This window comes from Callithrix jacchus, chromosome 6 (assembly GCF_049354715.1).
Source record: "Callithrix jacchus isolate 240 chromosome 6, calJac240_pri, whole genome shotgun sequence".
NCBI lineage: Eukaryota > Metazoa > Chordata > Mammalia > Primates > Cebidae > Callithrix > Callithrix jacchus.
The window spans coordinates 18,604,533-18,623,440 of NC_133507.1; the positions used below are offsets into that span (position 1 = coordinate 18,604,533).

Below are 18,908 nucleotides of genomic sequence, written 5' to 3' on the forward strand. Positions count from 1 at the left end.
CATATGTCCATAGGGTCCTGGGGTATGCAACCAGGCTGGAGTATGCATGTAAAACACACACACAGTCACACAGGTCACTCCCAGGCAGGCTTGGGATTACATTGTGAACACGCATACACACATACATGTACACATGCATGCTTAGCCACAAGATTACAGTGTCACTAAACCAGGCTGGGAAATACTTGTAAATATACACACATCACACACACACGTTACCCAGACAGAACCAGACTACATTTTTTCTTTATATCTATGCACACACACACACACACAGCCAGCCACTCAGATGGATTGCTAGTGAACACACACACACTCTTGAATACTCATATACATACATACACCCTTAGGGCCATCCAGACCCCAGTTTTTCTGGGGGCGTTCACCAGCTCATGCACACTGGCACACTACCCCTCCTCCCCAGGATATAGACTTGCTCCTGGCTACACTCCTAGATCTATGCTTAGCCTGTGTGCAATTAGTTTGACATGTACACACATGCATGGACACATGCCCATCCTCTGGCTCACACTGACATAGGAAAACTCAGGAAAATGCTATAGAACCAACATGACATTACAGAGTTTCTGTATTTTCTGGCCAGCCTCTCCAGATGCTCATTATCAGACATGCAGGGGAATTTTGAGGTTAAGTCCCCACTCAGCTACACACTGTGCTCTGAACTCAGCCACCAAGTGGGCTGGGTTCTCTGGGGCTCAGGTGGGTCTCCTGAGCCCCAGAGACCCCTGTCTCCCGCTTTGGGGAGAGGAGATCTTCCTTTTCTAGATTGGAACTGGCTCCAAGGACAGAAGGCAGGTGTCTAGCCATCTGGTACAATCTGTAGCTTTTTTCAGGATTCAGGAAAAGCTAAGAAGGTGATAACTAGCTCTGGGAGTCTGCAGAAGGAAGAACTCAACCTGCTAACGGGCACACAGGGATGCAGTCCCATGGAGAATAGTGAGTGCCTCATCTCTGGGAGGATCCAAATAGGGGCAGCATGATCACCAGGGAGAATTCATTTATTTAGTTCAGCTCCTGCTCTCTATCAGACCCTGTGCCCAGTGCTTGGAGTACAGTGGGGAGTAATATACAAGCCTGTCTTCAAAGGATCTTAGAGTCTTAAATGGGAAAGCTGGACACACACAATTAATAGATAGGCCTAGGGCAGGTGACAGGGATGAGGCTGGGGCAGAGAGGAAAGTGATGTAATGGGTCTCTAGTTTTCACAATGGAATGTTAATATCAGGGAATGAAGTAGATGGTTTAACATCCTGTGCCCAAGGCGCAGTTGTGGCACCTTGGAAGTTTTGTTTTGTTTTGTTTTTTGAGACAGAATCTTGCTCTGTTGCCCAGGTTGGAGTGCAGTGGCATGATCTCAGCTCACTGCAACTTCTGCCTCCCAGGTTCAAGCAATTCTTGTGCCTTAGCCTCCCAAGTAGCTGGGATTACAGGTGTGTGCCACCACACCTGACTAATTTTTGTAGTTTTTAGTAGAGATGGGGTTTTGCCATGTTGGCCAGGCTTGAGCTCCTGACCTCAAGTGATCTGCCTGCCTCAGCCTCTTAAAGTGCTGTGATTACGGGCATGAGCCACTGCATCCAGTCCTGCACCTTGCAAGTCTTTGTATTGGGTAAATGATGCATTAGCTGGTCTCCAAGGCCTCTCTCCACTCTAAAATTATTGTACTCCTGGTCTAGGTCCATGGCTTTCTCACTGTGGCAAGGTGGGTGGTATCTCCCTAACTCACTCTGCACAGTGTACCTTTACCATGGCACTTATCACCTGCCCCAAAGCTGTGCCCAGGCTCTTATCGAGGGCAGCGGCTGAACCCATTCAAGGTCTCCAGGAACAAAGGAGAGGCTCATAAAGAGTGTGATGAATTCAGTTTGTTGGGGTGGGGTGGGAGGAGTGTCCAAAAGATGTAGGTCAGGCTCCTTCGTGGCTCCTGACTTCTTAGGAGGGAAGAACAGTCCACTGAGTCTTATGGAGGCTTGTTCTTCTGGAAGGAAGTACAACTTTGAAGGGATGGGGTGGGGACCTCAGGCTCGTGGTTGTTTGCCTACTTTTTTCCCCACCTTACATCCTATTCAATATGTGGGGCAACCATCTTACTCTTGTATCCGCTGATGGACTAAGCAAATGCCTACCCAGAAAATGACCAGAAAACCTCAACATCTGTCTCTAGATAAAACCTATGTCGGTTTCTCTTCATAGGAAAAATTTCACAGGGTGAATTAGAGGACAAGGGATGCTTTGAAGCCAGTTCTGATGCCTTTTTTTTTTTTTTTTATTTTACCCTAGTGTTCCATGGTGTAATGTAGTGGTTAGGAGCCTGGGATCCAAAGTCATCCCAGTTCAAAGCCTGTTCCCCGCTTTGAGAGAGCTTGGCCACGTCTCTCTGAGCCTAGGTGTCTACAGCTGCAAAGTGGGCGTAATAATAGCACCACCCTGCTAGGGTTGTTGTGAGGATCAGATGAGCTGATACATGTAAAAGAGCCCGGGAACCCCTTGCCTGCATTAAGTACTGTGCTCGCTGTGGTGATTAATATTACAGTGAGTGCTCAGTAAATATTTGTTGGGTAAATGTGTGCATTTTTCATTTTGTTTACATTCAGGATAAAGTTGTGGGAAAATAAGATCTTCTTGGTAGTCTCTGCCGGGTAACTGGCCAGAGGCGGAGATGGGGTGGGGGTGGGCGGAGGGTCTCCCTCTGGTAGTTAAAAATATATATATAAAAGATATCTAAGCCTTCGGAGATGGGGCCCAGGGTCGCTACTGAGGTCTCCAGCAGGGGGAGCCCAGGAGGCCCCCACTTGCCGGCTCCAGACCGTGAGGCAGAAGGGAATTAGCCTTGATCGAGCATCTACCGTGTGCAGTGCGCCCGCCAGGCGCTGGGGGGCGCCGCGACGGCAGGGTGACCAGGGAGTAGGGGATGCAGAGGGCGTCGGGAGGTGCTTTTGAACCAATGCAGACCTACAGGGCTGGCCTCCGGAGCGCCAGGGTCCCTTGGCTGCAGCGGGGCAGGGGTTTGAGTCCCGGCAGGGGCTGAGGACCCGGAAGCGCGGGGCTGAGGGCGGTGCCCGGGCTGTGATCCTGGGTTGGTGTGGGCCTGCGCTGCAGGAGGCGACTGGGAGCTCGGCTTCCCGGCTGCACCGGTTCGGAGCAGGCGCCCAGTACAACCCACTCGGCGAAGTTAGGCTGCCGGTGGGGACACACCGGGCTGCAGGCGGGGGTACAAGAGGCCTCCTCATTGCGGTTTAGGGGTGGAATCAGACACCCTTCGCCCTATCCCTGCGGCTGGACCCGGGAAGAGGTAAAGCCCGGAGACCCCACCTTGGCACGGGGCAGGGGTGCCGCGTGGGGTCTGCCTTGACCGGGACATTCTTCATGCTACTTCCGGCAGCGCCAGGTTTTCTCGTCCACTCCCTGCGCTGGCTGGTCGGCCCCTGGAGGGAGAGCTGATGTTGGGGGCCCTGGTATGTGTTTATGTATACATGCATGCATCTATGTATGCATGGAGGAGTTTTCATAGGTACTTTCAAATGTCAGAGCTCCCGACAGTTGCGGCTAATTAGAAAAAGGAGTTGCACTTCGGCTCAAAAGACGCCAGAATCAGAAAGATACTGAGGAGCCAATGATTGGAGACGGGTTTGGCCCTGTAGGTGAGGGCGAGATCCAGAGAGGGTGGGGCTGGGGAGGCGTGCGCTCCGCTCCTTGCTGGCCCAAGCGGTCCCGGTACAATGGTTGAACAAGCGGGTCCATGGCGGGAGGGGGGCGCGGGTTCTGCTGGCCCTACCCACTCGTCGCCGCAGGCTTTTGGCCCTACAGGCTTAGGAGCTTGACTTCTGCCCTCCCAGACGCCCTGCTCCGACAGAAGTTGGGTTGGAGACGTGGAGCTCCACATTTCCAGCTGTGTGAAGTCGGCCACATCTTTCAACCTCTTTGAACATTTGGGGCCAAAATACCAGCCCCTCAGTGGAGTGTGAGCAAGTGTCTTCAGGGAGACCTAAACCTCTGTGGACGTCTGTCAAGACCAAGTGGTGAATGCCTTCCCGCATTTGTCTCATTTAATCCTCATCTGAGGAGTCTTTCTCCCAGTTTTACAGTTGGGGTAGTGGAGGTCTTGATGAAAGGGGTGGATCCCCTTGTTCCTGGGACAGAGGACTGGAAGCCTCCTGTTGTTCCTCAAGCCCCTTTTGAAGTTCCTAAAATGGAACATCCTCCCAGGAAGGAGGAGAGGCCAGCAGGGTAATTCTGGCTGAGGGCAGAATCTCCTTCACCTGGGGTCTTGGTCTGAGAGGGAGGAGAGGCACGAGGGTAATTCTGGCCGAGGGCAGAATCTCCTTCACCTGGGGTCTTGGTCTGAGAGGGAGGAGAGGCACGAGGGTAATTCTGGCCGAGGGCAGAATCTCCTTCACCTGGGGTCTTGGTCTGAGAGGGAGGAGAGGCACGAGGGTAATTCTGGCCGAGGGCAGAATCTCCTTCACCTGGGGTCTTGGTCTGAGCAGGAGGAGAGGCACGAGGGTAATTCTGACCGAGGGCAGAATCTCCTTCACCTGGGGTCTTGGTCTGAGAGGGAGAGGCACGAGGGTAATTCTGGCCAAGGGCAGAGATATCTTCACCTGGGGTCTTGGTCTGAGGAGCTGAAGTGGGAACCTCCCAGGCCTCACTTTTTGGGTGGCAGAATATTTGCTCAGTCCCCACTGGAGATAGCAAGGTCTAGAAAGGTACCAGGACATGGGCTGGTTGGGGAAGAGGAAGTCTTCCTTAATTTTATGAAGTATCCTCAGCTATCCCTTTTCCAGGAAGGGCACTCAATATCAACAGAGGGCCACTTACAGGGCACTGATCAGAGGGTTTCAGTGACTCCTGACAGCAGCCCTGTGGGAGGAACTACTTCCCCCATTTCACAGGTGCAGAATCCAAGGCCAGGAGCAGTGACATGAAAAGTGATTTACTACAGGTCACATAATGAGGGAGGAAAAAGAGAAGGCAATTGGATTTGATTCTAGGTCCAGTCTGGCCTTGCCTTCACACCAAAAAACCTAGTCCTGGCATCCCCCCACTTCCATATCTGCCCTATAATGTCCCTTAGAGCAGGGTGGTTCTGATGTTGGAGCCTGGCCCATTTAAGGGACATTTCCAGGACAAAGCTCACTAAGGATCAAGCCCCCAGCTAGTGCAGGGAGGCTAGGTGGGCACAGGGTGCCCATGTGGACCTGGGCATGTCAGGAAGGCTAAGATTGGGGTCGCTGCTGAGTTTACCACTGTGGAACAGATGGCCATGACAGGGTGGGCTCCACTGTGGCTTTGGGGTATCCATAAGGTCAAGGTCAAAGTCTTTGCTGCTCCCTTTCCCCTCTCATGTGAAGCTGAAAGAAAGCTCCTGATTGGGGTTCTGAAACCCAAAGGTCATTTCTGAGTGAGAAAGCTGAGCTCCCTCCCATTTTCCCTGACCCTCCTGACAGCACCTTCAGGAGCCAGAACCAGCACAGTGAGGCTTCCCCAGGCTGCAGATCCCAAGGGGCATCCCCCAGCTCCTGAAAGGGGAATCCTGACAAGCTCCAGATAAAAATATCAATCCAGTTCAAAAGTGATCAGGGGAAACTAGATCCAGTTAGGGAGGACAGAGCCAGGAGGGCCAGGAGTAGAGGATGGGCCTCTCACTACCCCATCCTAGAGAAACGCTGCCATTGGAGGGAGAAACTCTGCACTGGAATGATTCAGCTGTCCCACTCTCAGGGAAGCAGCTTAGTTCTTTGGAGCTTTATCAGCAGAGACACGACAGAGTGGTGCAGGCTACCAGGAGCTGTGCAGAAACGCCCCTTCCCCCAACCTGCTGTACATGCAGCCTCTTTTTTAATTTTCCAAAGTCAGAGAAATAAACTGCAGTCTCTGTGACAGATGCTATTTTTTCAGAGGACTTGCTTTGGGCCTCCCCCCCACCCCACTGGTGATCCCTAAAATCCATAAGGGTCTGTCTTGGCCGTGTGGTGGCATCATTATCTCCATTATAAAGGGTAGCAAACGGAAGTTTTCAGAGAAAGGGCATTCCCCTCTTTCTCCTAGCTGCCAACCTCTGAGGGCGCGCTGGACCCCAAGACTCACTCTGCCAGGACTGGTCTCAGTGCAGAGGGGCTGGGCTCCGGCTCTGAGGAGAGATGGGAACTGTCCGCCCAGTGGTGCTGAAACTCGGCCTGCGTCTGTTGGGGTCACCGACAAGCTCACTTGTTCAGGCACATCCTGGGTCAGCCTTTCCACCTCTGAGACGGGCTCCTCCCATCTCAGGTGAGAAATTCTGCCTGGAAGGGAAGTAGTCCACGCCATCATCATTCCTCAAAACCTTAACAGCCACCTCACTGGATTCACCGCTTCCCATTTGCCTCCTCAGTCCATTCTCAGTACCCAGAGCGGTCTTTTCAAGAGGCAACTCTGATCCTATGTAAAATACTCATATGGTTTTCCATATTATTCAGAATAAAACTTAAACGTTCTTGCTAGAGCTAAGAGAACTCTTCCCCTTAATGATCTAGCCCCTGTCTGCTTCTTCCACCTTAATCGCCTATCAGGATGGCAGTAATGGGTTAGGACTGGATTAATTCTGATATGTTTTGAAGATAGACCTGCTTACATTTGCTGAGACATTGGAGGGGTGTGTGGGAGAGAAATAGTGGAGTCAAAGATGACCCTGGGGGTTTGTGGTTGAGCTCCTGGAAGGATGGTGTTTCTATTTCCTAAACTGGGGAAGGCTGAAGGAGGAGCAGTTTTGTGTGTGGGGCTCTGAGGCTGTTTCTGGACATGTTGAGAGACCTAGTCAAGGGGAATACTCTAGTAGACAACTGGACATGTAAACGTGGCCTTCAGGGGAGAGGTTCCAGCTGCAGATATTAAGCCGGGAGTGGTCAGCTTATGGGTCTTGGCTAAAACCATGCAGCAAGATGAGTTCACTAGAGAGTAAAAGTGCAAGGAGGAAAAGTGTTCCAGAGTCTGAACACTGGAGCACTTTGATTTTAGAGGAATAAATGGAAGAAAATCAGTAAAGAAGACTGGGAGGGTGGGTCTTTGAAGAAGAAGAGAACAAAAAAGTGATATCCCTGAGACTGGGGGTTGGGGACAGTGGAGATGTCCTAAGAACAAAGGAGCAGTTGACTGAGCGTGGCGACTCACGTCTGTAATCCCAGCACTTTGGGAGGCCGAGGTGGGCAGATCATCTGAAGTTAGGAGTTCGAGACCAGCCTGGCCAACATGGAGAAACCCCCCATCTCTACTAAAAATTCAAATTTAGCAGGCTGTGGTGGCGCGTGCCTGTAATCCCAGCTACGCGGGAGGCTGAGGCAGGAGAATCACTTAAACCCAGGAGGCGGAGTTTGCAGTGAGCAGAGATTGTGCCATTACACTCCAGCCTGGGCAACAAGAGCAAAACTCTTTCTCAGAAAAAACAAAACAAAAGAAAAAAAGGAGAGAGAAAAAATATCCAATATGCTGACAGGCCAAAAAAGATGAGGATTTACACTTGACCTTTGGATATGACCTCACAGAGGTCCTTTCTGAGAAGTGGAAGTAGGGAGAGGATATTAGAGGGAGGACCGAGAGAGTGGGAGGAAATGATACCCAGGCAGGCTGAGGAAGAGAAAATTTGTTTGGAAGCTAGTGGGGAGGCCACAGGGAAGGAATCCCAAGAGGTGGTGAAGCACTAAACGGTTTCAGTCAGATAAGTGACCTGTTGACAGACCAGGTCCTCCATCTTCCACATGCTTCAAAAGTTCAGAACCTATCTAGATGCTCAGGATACACATGTTTAGGAGAGTTTTTCTTTTCTACTTCATTTCAGCTCAAAATCCCTCCTGGTGAAATGGTTTGACATTTACCCTTCTGGGATCAGAGCTATGTAGCCCCTTGTCTTGGCCAGGATGACACATGCCCTGTACGGGAAACACCATGGCACATGAGCGAGTTCAATGAAGGGGTGCCGTCAGAGCGCACTTGTGCGGCATATGTGCAGGACACACGCCCTCCAGGGCCTCCTCCCTTGCCTGGCCTGACCTCAGGAACACCCCTAGAAACCTCTTCTCCTATCATTTTGCAAGTTGGGAAAGATACTGCCCCCAAACTCAGCCTGGCTCACTTGACTGGTTGGTTATGCAGATGGTGGCCAGCTTTCTTCTCAGTGGCCCTGAGTGCCATGTTCCCCAATAGCCAATGAGGACCTCTGTGGTCCTCGCACCACCCTGCATTGCAGAGCAGCCTTTCTCACTTTGTGCCCACCTTGGAACAATGGTGCTAGTTCGCCATTCAGTGGGGGAGAGTGATGCCCTCATCTCATGCACCAAGGGCAGAGACAAGGACAAACCTTGATTCTCAGGATTCCTGGGGCCGCAGAAGGGAAGGTGGTCAAGTGCAGGAGATGGATTTTTATGGGTTCCTTCTTATGGATGCTTTTCTGTCTGGGGGGCCCCTCAGAGGCTGCACTGCACTCACTCCCCATGTCACCAGGGAACTGCAGGGCCGGACTAGGTGAAACTCCCAGGCCCTGTAGCCTTGGGAGTGGGCTGAGGGGGTTAGGAGAGTTGTTGGGGAGGTTGGGGTGTTCTGGGACTGTCAAGAATGCTACTGAGAGACTGAGGCTTCTGAGCGACCCCTGCTGCTCCAGCTCCTGCACAAACCACACCTCCCTGTGTGAAACCCCTAGGACTGCCCCTGGTCCCCTAAAACATAGTGAGTTACAGCCTGGCAACAAAAGTGTGATGTGTGAGCACCGATGGGGGGCCTGGAGTCCCTACTCAGCTGCAATGTGCCTTGGGCAAGTTACTCCCTGAGTCTGGGTCGCAAGTTTCCTCATTTGTCAAATGGAGGGGCAAGAACAAATTGGGATCCAAGACACTTTCCTGTCTCAAAAGCCCTGATTAGCCCGTTTGCTTCCTCTGGTACAAGTAAGGCTGGCACATCCACTGCGCAGGTATTTCTTTAGCTCTGAGCAGCAGAATGTTTCCTCCTTCCCCAGCCCTCATCTGAATGCTCACCCTTTCCTGTCTATCCTCACCACCCCTTTCTCCCTGTCCCTGGAAAGGCTCTACAGAGGAAGTGGCATTCTAACTAAATGGAGAAGAGATAAGATGGCATTCCCAGAATAGGCTGGGTATATAGTCATGGAAGCCTGTCTGATTCAGAAACTGGTCAGTGGCTTGGTGTGGCTGGAATGAAGGGTGAGTGGGAAGGGAGCAGGGGCTTAATCCTGCAGAGCCTTATCATTCATGCTCATAAACTTGGAGCTCATGCTGAAGGCAATGGGGAGCCATGAAGCAGGTCAAGGTCAGAAGTTGCAATTTAGAAATGTCACTCTGAGGTGGTGTAGAGAAGGGCTTGAAGGTTTGTGAGGAAGCCTATGGATTGTCTCCAGTCCTATGGATGCCCAAGATGAGGACTGCTCTTCCAAACTCTCTTGGATCTGGGTGTGGACATGTAACTAAGTCCTGGTCAATTGAATTTAAGCAGAAATATCTTGTGTACCTTCCAGGGGGTGTTCCTGGAGGGAGGGAAAGGTCTAGCATCTTTCTTCTTTCTGGATGGAATGTGACTCAGTGGTGGGCACCTGGGCTTCCTAATCTAGCCTGATTAGGTTGATATAGATATGTTCAGCAGGCAAGGCCAGCACGAGTGACTACTGTGTTCAGTTCACAGCTGCACCAGGCCACCCAGTGTATTCTCCCACAGGTGCCTGAGCCTACTGCCTAGGTTTCTTTTTTCTTTTTCTTTTTCTTTTTTGAGACGGAGTCTTACTTTGTCGCCAGGCTGGAGTGCAGTGGTGCAATCTCTGCTCACTGCAACCTCCGCCTCCCAAGTTCAAGCGATTCTCTTGCCTCAGCTTCCCGAATAGCTGGAACTACAGGTGCCCACCACCATGCCCAGCTAACTTTTTGTATTTTAGTAGAGATGGGGTTTCATCATGTTAGTCAAAATGGTCTCCATCTCCTGACCACAGATGATCTGCCACCTCGGCCTCCCGAGGTGCTGGGATTACAGGGATGAGTCTCCGAACCCAGCCACCCATGTGTCTAAAACTGGCAGCAACTGGGCCAGCTTTACTACTTTCTTTTCCTCACATTCCTGACTCTTAGCTGTCTCCTAGAGGAGTTCTTTCTGGGGGCATCTCCGCATTTGGAGAGCAGGGATTGTTTATATCCACCTAGTGAAAGTAATAACAGCTAATATTCACTGAACATTACTGTGAGCAGATACTGTGCTCAGAACTTCATGTGGATGATGACATTGATTCTCTCTCTCTCTTTGAGACAGGGTCTTGCTCTATCACCCAGATTGACGGGCAGTTGTGCGATCATGCTTCCTTGCAGGCTCAGGTGATTTCCCACCTCAGTCCCCTGAGTAGCTGGGACTATAGCCACGCACCACCATGCCCAGTCAATATATATATATTTGTAGAGATGGGGTCTTACCATGTTGCCCAGGCTGGTCTGGAACTCCTAGGCTCAAGTGATCCACATTTATTGGCCTCCCAAAGTGCTGGGATTACAGGTATGAGCCACCACACCGGGCCTCGTTTATTGTCTCTTAACCTCCCTGCCTTCTTTCTTCTCAAGCTACACCAGGGTGTGAATACAACAGGAAGGTTCTGGTGAAGATGGGGGGGTCATTATTGAACAGAACCGATGAGGCTGTTCAGGACCCTGAGCCACCCTCAGCCCACTTTAATGATCCTCCCTGTTCCAGATGAGGAACCAGGCTCAGTCTTGTGAAGTAAATAGCCCGACAACATACAGCTGGAAAGTAGTGGGTGTGGAAGCAATTCCAGGTCTTTATTGCGCTGAGGAAGAAGCAGGAGACCCTGTGAGCTTCATCTCTGGCAGAGGACCACCATGGTGACTCTGGGGCCAGACGCTCTGGCTTTAAGTCCCAGCTCTGCCACTGACTGAGTCTCTCTGTGCCCCGGTTTTCTCATCTGAAAGAAATGGATAATGATACTGCGCCCCCCATAGGATTACTGTGAAGATTAAATGAGATAATACAGAAAAAGTGCTTAGCATAACACTAGCACTGTTATTACTTTTATTATTATGACCAGCATCTAAGTCCCTCCCAGGCATGGCTAGGGAGAACCAGCAGGTAGAGAGGAAAGCCAGAGCTGAGAATTTTCTGTCCCACCACTCTTGCCAGAAGAGAGGACAGAGGAGGGGCCGCGTGACTGCCTGGGCTAGTGAGCAATTTGCTGAAGGAGCTCATTTGGTGACTCTGACTGAGTTAATTAAAGATGGCCACCGGGGGTCATTGCCATGGTGACAATTAGGCTGGGAAGGAGCCTCATTAAGGTGCGGTTTTAACAAGGCCAGTCGTTTTTAACCTGACATCTACGTGAAAGAGGGATTTTTCAAGTTGCCTCCCTTTCTTCCTTGGCTGAATTTCAGATCCATTTCTAGAGACTTCCTGTTGAAGAACAAGACAGAGGAGAATTCCTCGGTTGAGTCCCTCTGAAAAATCAGCAGGGCAACAGGTTTCTTTTCTGTGGTTCTACCCTGGCATCTGAAAGGAGGCCTGGTTGGCAGAGGCTTGCAGAGCGAGGGGAGGGTGGAGGTGATGAGATCAGAGGAGGTGAGGAAGGGATTCATGTTGATTTGTATTCAGCATGGAACTGGAGGCCTTTTCTGGAATTAGAAAGGTTGCTTCTGCCACCCAGTCACTTCCCAAACTGAGGTGGCAGGGACGGTGTGGACGGCAGTGAGGCCAGGGGGCAGTGTCAAGCCCGTTTTTCCCAAGTTGAAAGGAGGAAGGCAGGAGGCTCAAGCCCTGTCTTAATTCAGAGCACTTTAAAAAGTATATGTTTTTCTTATTTCCATAACAGTACACTTATTGAGAAAAATTAGTGATTTCACAAAAGCACAGAAAGAATATCCCCTGCAGTGTGTTCATAAGATGTAATAACTGTACACATTTCCTTTGTGACAAGAAGCTGAGCACAGCCAACCAGGAGCTGGACTGGGGAAGGAAGGGGATAGGGATGGGACACATGTGCTTTTTCATTTATATTCTCGTCTGCTGTTTGAATCTTTATCAGGAGAGTGTAAAACAAGATCCAGTTAAAATAGCATAGACTACAACATTTTTCTTTTTTTTTTTTCATCCTGGCTGGGATGAAGTGGTGCTATCTCAGCTCACTACAACCTCCGCCTCCCGGGTTCAAGCGATCCTCCTGGCTCAGTCTCCAGAACAGCTGGGACTACAGGCACACACCACTGTGCTCAGGTAATTTTTGTATTTTTAGTAGAGATGGGGTTTTTCTATGTTGGCCGGGCTTGTCTCCCAACTCCTGGCTTTAAGCAATCCACCTGCCTTGGCCTCTTAAAGTGCTGGGATTACAGGCATGAGCCACTGCACCAGGTCCTGGCTTTTTTTTTTAAAGCACATTGTAAAATATTAAAACTAAACAAAGAGTAGACAAGGTGAGTTTCCTAGCCGGGTCCCCCAGTCCCTTGGGGTGAGTTCCTTACCTCAGAGGCAGTCATTACTATCGATTTATTCTGTGACTGTCTGGAGATATTCCGCATGTGTCCAGGCATACTGTGCAGCACAGTTAGCACCCTCTTCCCTCTGGTGTGCAGCTTGCCCCCACGTTTGTTTTTAAGTTGTTCTGAAACTCCTGGGCCCAAGATATATTTTTTTTTCTTTTTTGGGATGGAGTCTCACTCTGTCACCCAGGCTGGAGTGCAGTGGTGCTATCTCAGCTCACTGCAACCTCTGCCTAACTGGGCTCAAGCGATTCTCCTGCCTCAGCCTCCCAAGTAGCTGGGCAGGTACCCACCACCATGCCCGGCTAATTTTTTTTGTATTTTTAGTAGAGACGGGGTTTTACCATCTAGGCCAGGCTGGTCTTGAACTTCTGACCTCGTGATCCACCCACCTTGCTCTCTCAAAGGGCTGGGATTACAGTCATGAGCCACTGTGCCCGGCTGCCAAGGGATGTTTTTGCCTCAGCCTCCTGAGTAACTGGGGCTACAGGTACATGCCACTACACCTGGCTAACTTTTTAAGAAATTCTTTTGGCCAGGTGCAGTGGCTCATGCCTGTAATCCCAGCACATTGGGAGGCTGAGGTGGGCAGATCACAAGGTCAGGAGTTCAAGACCAGCCTGACCAACATGGTGAAACCCCCATCTCTACTAAAAATACAAAAAAATCAGCCAGGTATAATTGGGTGTGCCTGTAATCCCAGCTACTCGGGAGGCTGAGGCAGGGGAATTGCTTGAACGAGGGAGGCAGAAGTTGTAATAAGCCGAGATTACACCACGGCATTCCAACCTGGGTGACAGACAGAGCGAGAGTCTGTCTCAAAAAAAAAAAAAAGAGGGAGAGAGAGAGAGAGAGAGAAAAGAAAAGAAAATTCTTTGAAGGGTGAGGTGAGGCCTTGCTATGTTGCCTAGGCTGGTCTTGAACTCCTAGCCTCAAGCGATTCTCCTACCTCAGCCTCTGGAGTAGCTGGGATTACAGGTGCAAGCTATTGTGGCTGGCTTGCATCTTGTTGTTTTTGTTTTGTTTTGTTTTCTACCTTCGCATTCTATTTTAGGGTCGGTTCCATATTAGCCTGTACAAAGCTATCTCATTCTTTTTTAACACATGGCAGGTTGCTGCAGGTGGGAGTCGTTGGGTATGAACAAGAGGTGGTCCAGGATTTTAAGGGGTTCACAGGAACGTACATCCTTTCACGCTCAGCATTTGGCACAGCAGTCAGCACACAGAAGCACTTGGTAAATGTTTATGGCTGAATGAGTAAATAGCAAAAAAACAGGGAGGAGCTGGAGAAGGAAATAGAGGCTAGACTGTGTTTTGTTTTGTTTGAGACAGAGTCTTGCTCTGTTGCCCAGGCTGGAGTGCAATGGCATCTCAGCTCACTGCAACCTCTGCCTCCTGGGTTCAAGTCATTCTCCTGCCTCAAGCTCCCAAGTAACTGGGATTACAGGCATGCCCCACCATGCTCAGCTAATTTTTTGTATCTTTACTAGGTACAAGGTTTTTTCCATGTTGGCCAGGCTGGTCTTGAACTCCTGATCTCAAGTGGTTCACCCGCCTTGGCCTCTCAAGGTGCTAGGATTATAGGCATGCCCCATGCCTGGCCATGTGAATGGTTTTTGATGGCCATGCTGAAGGTTTGCATTTCCTCTGGTCAGGGATGAAGTCCCCTGAAGGCCCTCACATGGGGGCCAGTACAGTCAGACCTGCTGTCACGGAAAGTTCCTCTGGAAGCTCAGGTAGAATTAGGGTGACCACACAGATGACAGAAAATCAGGTGTAGGAGGCTGTCCTCATATGCAGTGTCCCCCCTTTACTGGCCCTCCTGGCAGGAGTATGCCCTCCCCTCCCCGGGAAGGCAGGCATGGCCGTGTGACTTGCTTTAACCAACAAAACATGTGGGGAAGAGGTATGTGACATTTTTCTGCAGAAGCCCTAAGGGATGTAAGTTTGCGGTTTGCTGTGCTCTCGTTCTGTTCCCAGCAGCGGTGGGAGGACGGCTCAGTCGGCAACTCCCTGCAGCCTGTATCCCGGAGTGACTTTGATGAGAGGAGGCTTCTTGCCCATCTTCACTTGGCATGTAAATAGGAGTGGGATGAAACATAGCTGCTTTAAGTCACTGAGGTTTGGTGGGTTGCTGTCTCTGTGCCATCACATAGCTAACCCCGATACACAGCGAGCCAGACTGCGTAATTTCCAGGTGTCTTCCAGATATGCACGACAGGCCGGGATTCTGCCAGGCTGGCTTTTCTGTGGCTTGGGTCCACTCTTGGTTCACGCAGGGGATACTCAGCCTCAAGCTCCCATGGAGTCCTAGATTCATAGCCTTTCTGCCCACCCTCTTTGGGCCCCATGAACATTTCTCAGAGGTGGAGAGAAACCTACAGCAGGAAGAAGACTGCAGCTGCTACTGTCTCATCAGATCTGGTTTCCGGTAGCCTTTGAAGGGCCAGAAACATGAATGGCCATGTTGGCATCACCATAAGAGGAAGTTGTCTCCGTACTCACCAGGATCCCTTTTTCTGAAAAGAAAACTGAGGCAGTAGTGCCATTTAACCCGAACCATTCATGCCATTGTACCCAACAGTTGGTTGCCACTGTTTTCCCTGTAAGATTTACCTCACAGGGCTGGAGATGCAGAGGCAGGACATCCTCAGATGCCATAGCATCAGGGTTCAGTGACATCGCCAACGGTCCAGGTCCTCTATCTCTGTTCTCCACGCTGGCTTCACCCTCAGGATCATTACCCTCATGAACACAAGATAGCTACCAATAGCCATCAGGCATTGTGGCAGCTTCCTTGTTCATGCGGAAGAGTGAAGATGCCCAAAATTACTCCACCCAATCCACGAACCCAAGTCATCCCCAGGGGAGCTCCATCGGCCCTCTGGCTTGGACCAGCCATTCTCAATTCCATCAGGCTCAGAGCTCCCTTCTCATAACAAATATTACTATCCCAATGAAATCTGTAGATGTAGGACCTACTTACACATGTAATTGCAAATATAGCAATACAATGCCCTAACTCTAAAAGAAAAACAAAAGGAAATGTATAATATAATAAAACATATTTCAAGATACATGCTAAGGCATAAGTATTCTAGAGAACAGGCCCAATGCAATGGCTCACCCCTGTAATCCCAGCACTTGGGAGGCCAAGGCAGGTGGATCAGGATGTCAGGAGTTCAAGACCAGCCTGGCCAACATGGTGAAACCCCATCTTTACTGAAAATACAAAAATTACCTGGGCATGGTGGAGGGCATCTACAATCCCAGCTACTCATGAGGCTGAGGCAGGAGAATCATTTGAGCCCAGGAGGCAGAGGTTGCAATGAGCTGAGATCATACCACTACACTCCAGCCTGGGTGATAATGAGTCTCCATCTAAAAAAAAAAAAAAATAGTATTCTAGAGAACATAATGAAACAATCAGATGTTTTCACCTGTGCCTAAAATCTCCATGAATGCGGGAGGAATGGATACAGACAAATACGGGTGGGTTGTTTTGGTGACCAAAGCTGCTGGCGTTATTGCTAACATGACTGTGTTGAGATGGCAACTCTTGGGGAGATATCAAGGAAACGGCACAGGCCTCGTCAGTCGCACTGCAGCAGTTTGCTGCAGTGTGTTTTCAATATATATGAAAGTCTTGCCAAAAAATCTTTCTGTTAATATGTGAGATTTGATTCTAGGCTCAGATTTTTCACCTACAGTTCTGTCCAGTGGAACATTTCAAAGTCATGTGGGGTTCAGGCCAAAGTTTTGCTATGTGCAACTGTCAGGAATTCTAACCTCGATTCCTGCTCACCAAATATGACAGTGCCCCTGTCATTACCAGTTTGTCCTGCAAGCATGCCTGCTGCTGCTCTTGTAAACCTCTGGTCTGGTCCAATCACAAATTCTTTGCTGGGCCTGGGATTCTATTAGGAGGGAGGAGAAGGGAGTGGAGGTAGGGAGGTTTCCAAGTGTTCATACCAGGCCTCAACTCAAGCTCACCTATTTCTCATGGGATTCATGGTTCACTCCTAGAGTCTCTTCCTGGGACTGAAACATCTTAGAAGACTCACAGAGAGACTCTCAGGAGGAATTTTGCTTACGGGTGTGTGTGTGTGTGTGTGTGTGTGTTTTCCATTGAGCTGACTGGCATAGGGAATATTTATGCCTCTTAGGAAGAGTAGACAGATGGTTCAGTTCTGGTTCAGGGACCACCAGGAAAGACTAAGCTTCCTCCTCTCGAATTTCCCCAGGACACTCACCCCCAGACATATCCAGCTCTTCCTACAAAGCTACTTTCCTGCTGTTACCTCATTGGACCCTTGCCTCCTGTTGTGTTACTCACAATTTTTTTTATTAACCTATAGGAACTCTTTACATATTATAGATGTCGTTCCTCTTTTCCTTATGTTTCAGACATCTTCTTCCATCAGTCACTTTTCATTTACCTTCGTATGAGGTATTTTTTGCTTCATGTAAGTTTAAAATTTGTATGTGATTAAGCCTGGAAATCCAGATCCCTTTGCATGCACCAGGATTGTGAGGCAGGGTCAGGGAATTGTGACACAGGAGGGTCAGCTCATAGGTTTGTGCCTTGAGACTTAGCAAATGTTCAGCAGCCTGGACAAGCCCTCCCCTCCCCTCTTCTCCCCAGGAGCCACAACCATTTGCATGGCCTGGGACGTGGAGTTTCTCCTAAATCCCATCAAATAACCCTCTGGAGTCATGAATAGCTGGCAGTGCTGTCTGAGGAAGGCCAAGAGGTCCCAGAAGTTCCTCTCTTGGCTTCAGGAGTGGGGTGTGCAGGGCATCAATGTGACCCAGGAGAGGCCACCAAGATCTGGGAGCCAGAGTGGCCAGGATGAGTCTCAGTGCTGCAACTAACTGGCTGTGTGGCCTTGGGGCAGTCCCTGCCCTTCTCTGGTCTCAGCCTCCTTTTCTGTCCAGGGAGTGGGCCTGACCACTGTGGTGTAGGTTCCATTCACTGATGCTATCCCACCACATTGCTCCACACACACCCTTGAAAGAGCCCCGCTGCTGGGGGCTGCCCTCAACCTGGCCTGCTCAGACTCCTCACTTGGGGCAGGAGGGGGCTTAGCTATGAGGATATCTGGGAGTATCCAAGCCCCAAAAATAACTTGCTCCTGGTATGCGATGTGACTTCTGAGCCTCCCTGGTGCCTGGCTTCAGCCCTGGAAGTACAGAAAACAGGCAGGTCCTGGGGAGCCTCCACTGGGCGACCCTGCCTGCAACATAGCAAACCGATTACAATGCACTCACATTCTGCTCTACGAATTTTGTGAGAATTGGCTGGTTGGCATGAATTCCATTCTGTAGACATCTAATTAAATGTTTGTTCATTTGGATTTTGTAGTTTCCTTTTAAAAATCTGGAAGCATATTTTTTCAACACCGTAAATTTTTGTAGCCCCAGAAGAATCCATAAGCCAAGCCCTGTGCCTGTCACTGCTAGAGAACCCGGCGCTGCACTCACACCCCACCTCCCCACCTGGCCAGGTCCCCTCCAACTCCTCCCCAGGAGTGATGCCCAGTTCTGAAGTTCTCCCTGCTGCCTCTTCAGCTCATCCTACACAACACAGTTTAAATGATCTTACTTGTTTTTATTATAAAGACTTCACAAATGTTTAATAGTTTTTGTTTCATTTATTTTTCATGAAGGTGATTCATTCCCATGGCTCAAAATGAACAGCATGCATGCAGTGAAAGTTTCCCCATCTCTGTGCCCAGCCACGAGTCTCACTCCCTGAAGACACTAATATCCCCATTTAAAAGTATCTTCCAGATATATCCTGTGAACACTCAAAATGCATCATCTTTATTTTACACCCTTCCTTCGGTTTTTTGTTTGTTTATTTTGAGATGAAGTCTTGCTCTGTCACCCAGGCTAGAATGCAGTGGCACCATCTCAGCTCACTGCAACCTCCGCCTCCCAGGTTCAAGCGATTCTCCTGCCTCAGTCTCCTGAGTAGCTGGAATTACAGGTGCCAGCCACCACGCCCGGCTAATTTTTTTGTATTTTTAGTAGAGAGAGGGTTTCACCATGTTGGCCAGGCTGGTCTTGAAGTCCTGACCTTGTGATCCGCCTGCCTCGGCCTCCTAAAGTGTTGGGATTACAGGTGTGAGCTCCCTTGTCCTGCCTCCTTCGTCCTTTAAAAACACAAATGACAGCACACGGAGCGCCTTTCTGAGCACTCATCTGCCCAGACCTTTGTTCGGGTCCCTGATGGCCTCGTGGGAAAGCTCGAACTGGGGCTAAAGGCCCTCGGTAACCCGCAGCTTCTGAGCGCCTTTCCAGGACCTCGCTCACCCTCGAGGCTGTGCACACCCGAATCACCCTGTGATCCCCCTGCCTGGCTGTGCGGTGCTCAGGGACAGAGGCTGT

At 50.1% G+C, this 18,908-nt stretch overlaps 1 long non-coding RNA gene across 50 annotated transcripts in view; it reads left to right on the plus strand.

Moving 5' to 3' along the window:
* The window catches only part of LOC118154474 (uncharacterized), a 158,799-nt gene that overhangs the window by 55,745 nt on the left and 84,146 nt on the right, over positions 1-18,908 (plus strand). The window contains exon 5 of one of the 50 annotated variants that reach the window (XR_013518660.1): positions 12,147-12,252. The exons of the other annotated variants lie outside the window; for them this stretch is intronic. This is a non-coding gene — a long non-coding RNA (uncharacterized LOC118154474). The remainder of the gene's footprint in view (positions 1-12,146; positions 12,253-18,908) is intronic. 50 annotated transcript variants of the gene reach the window in all.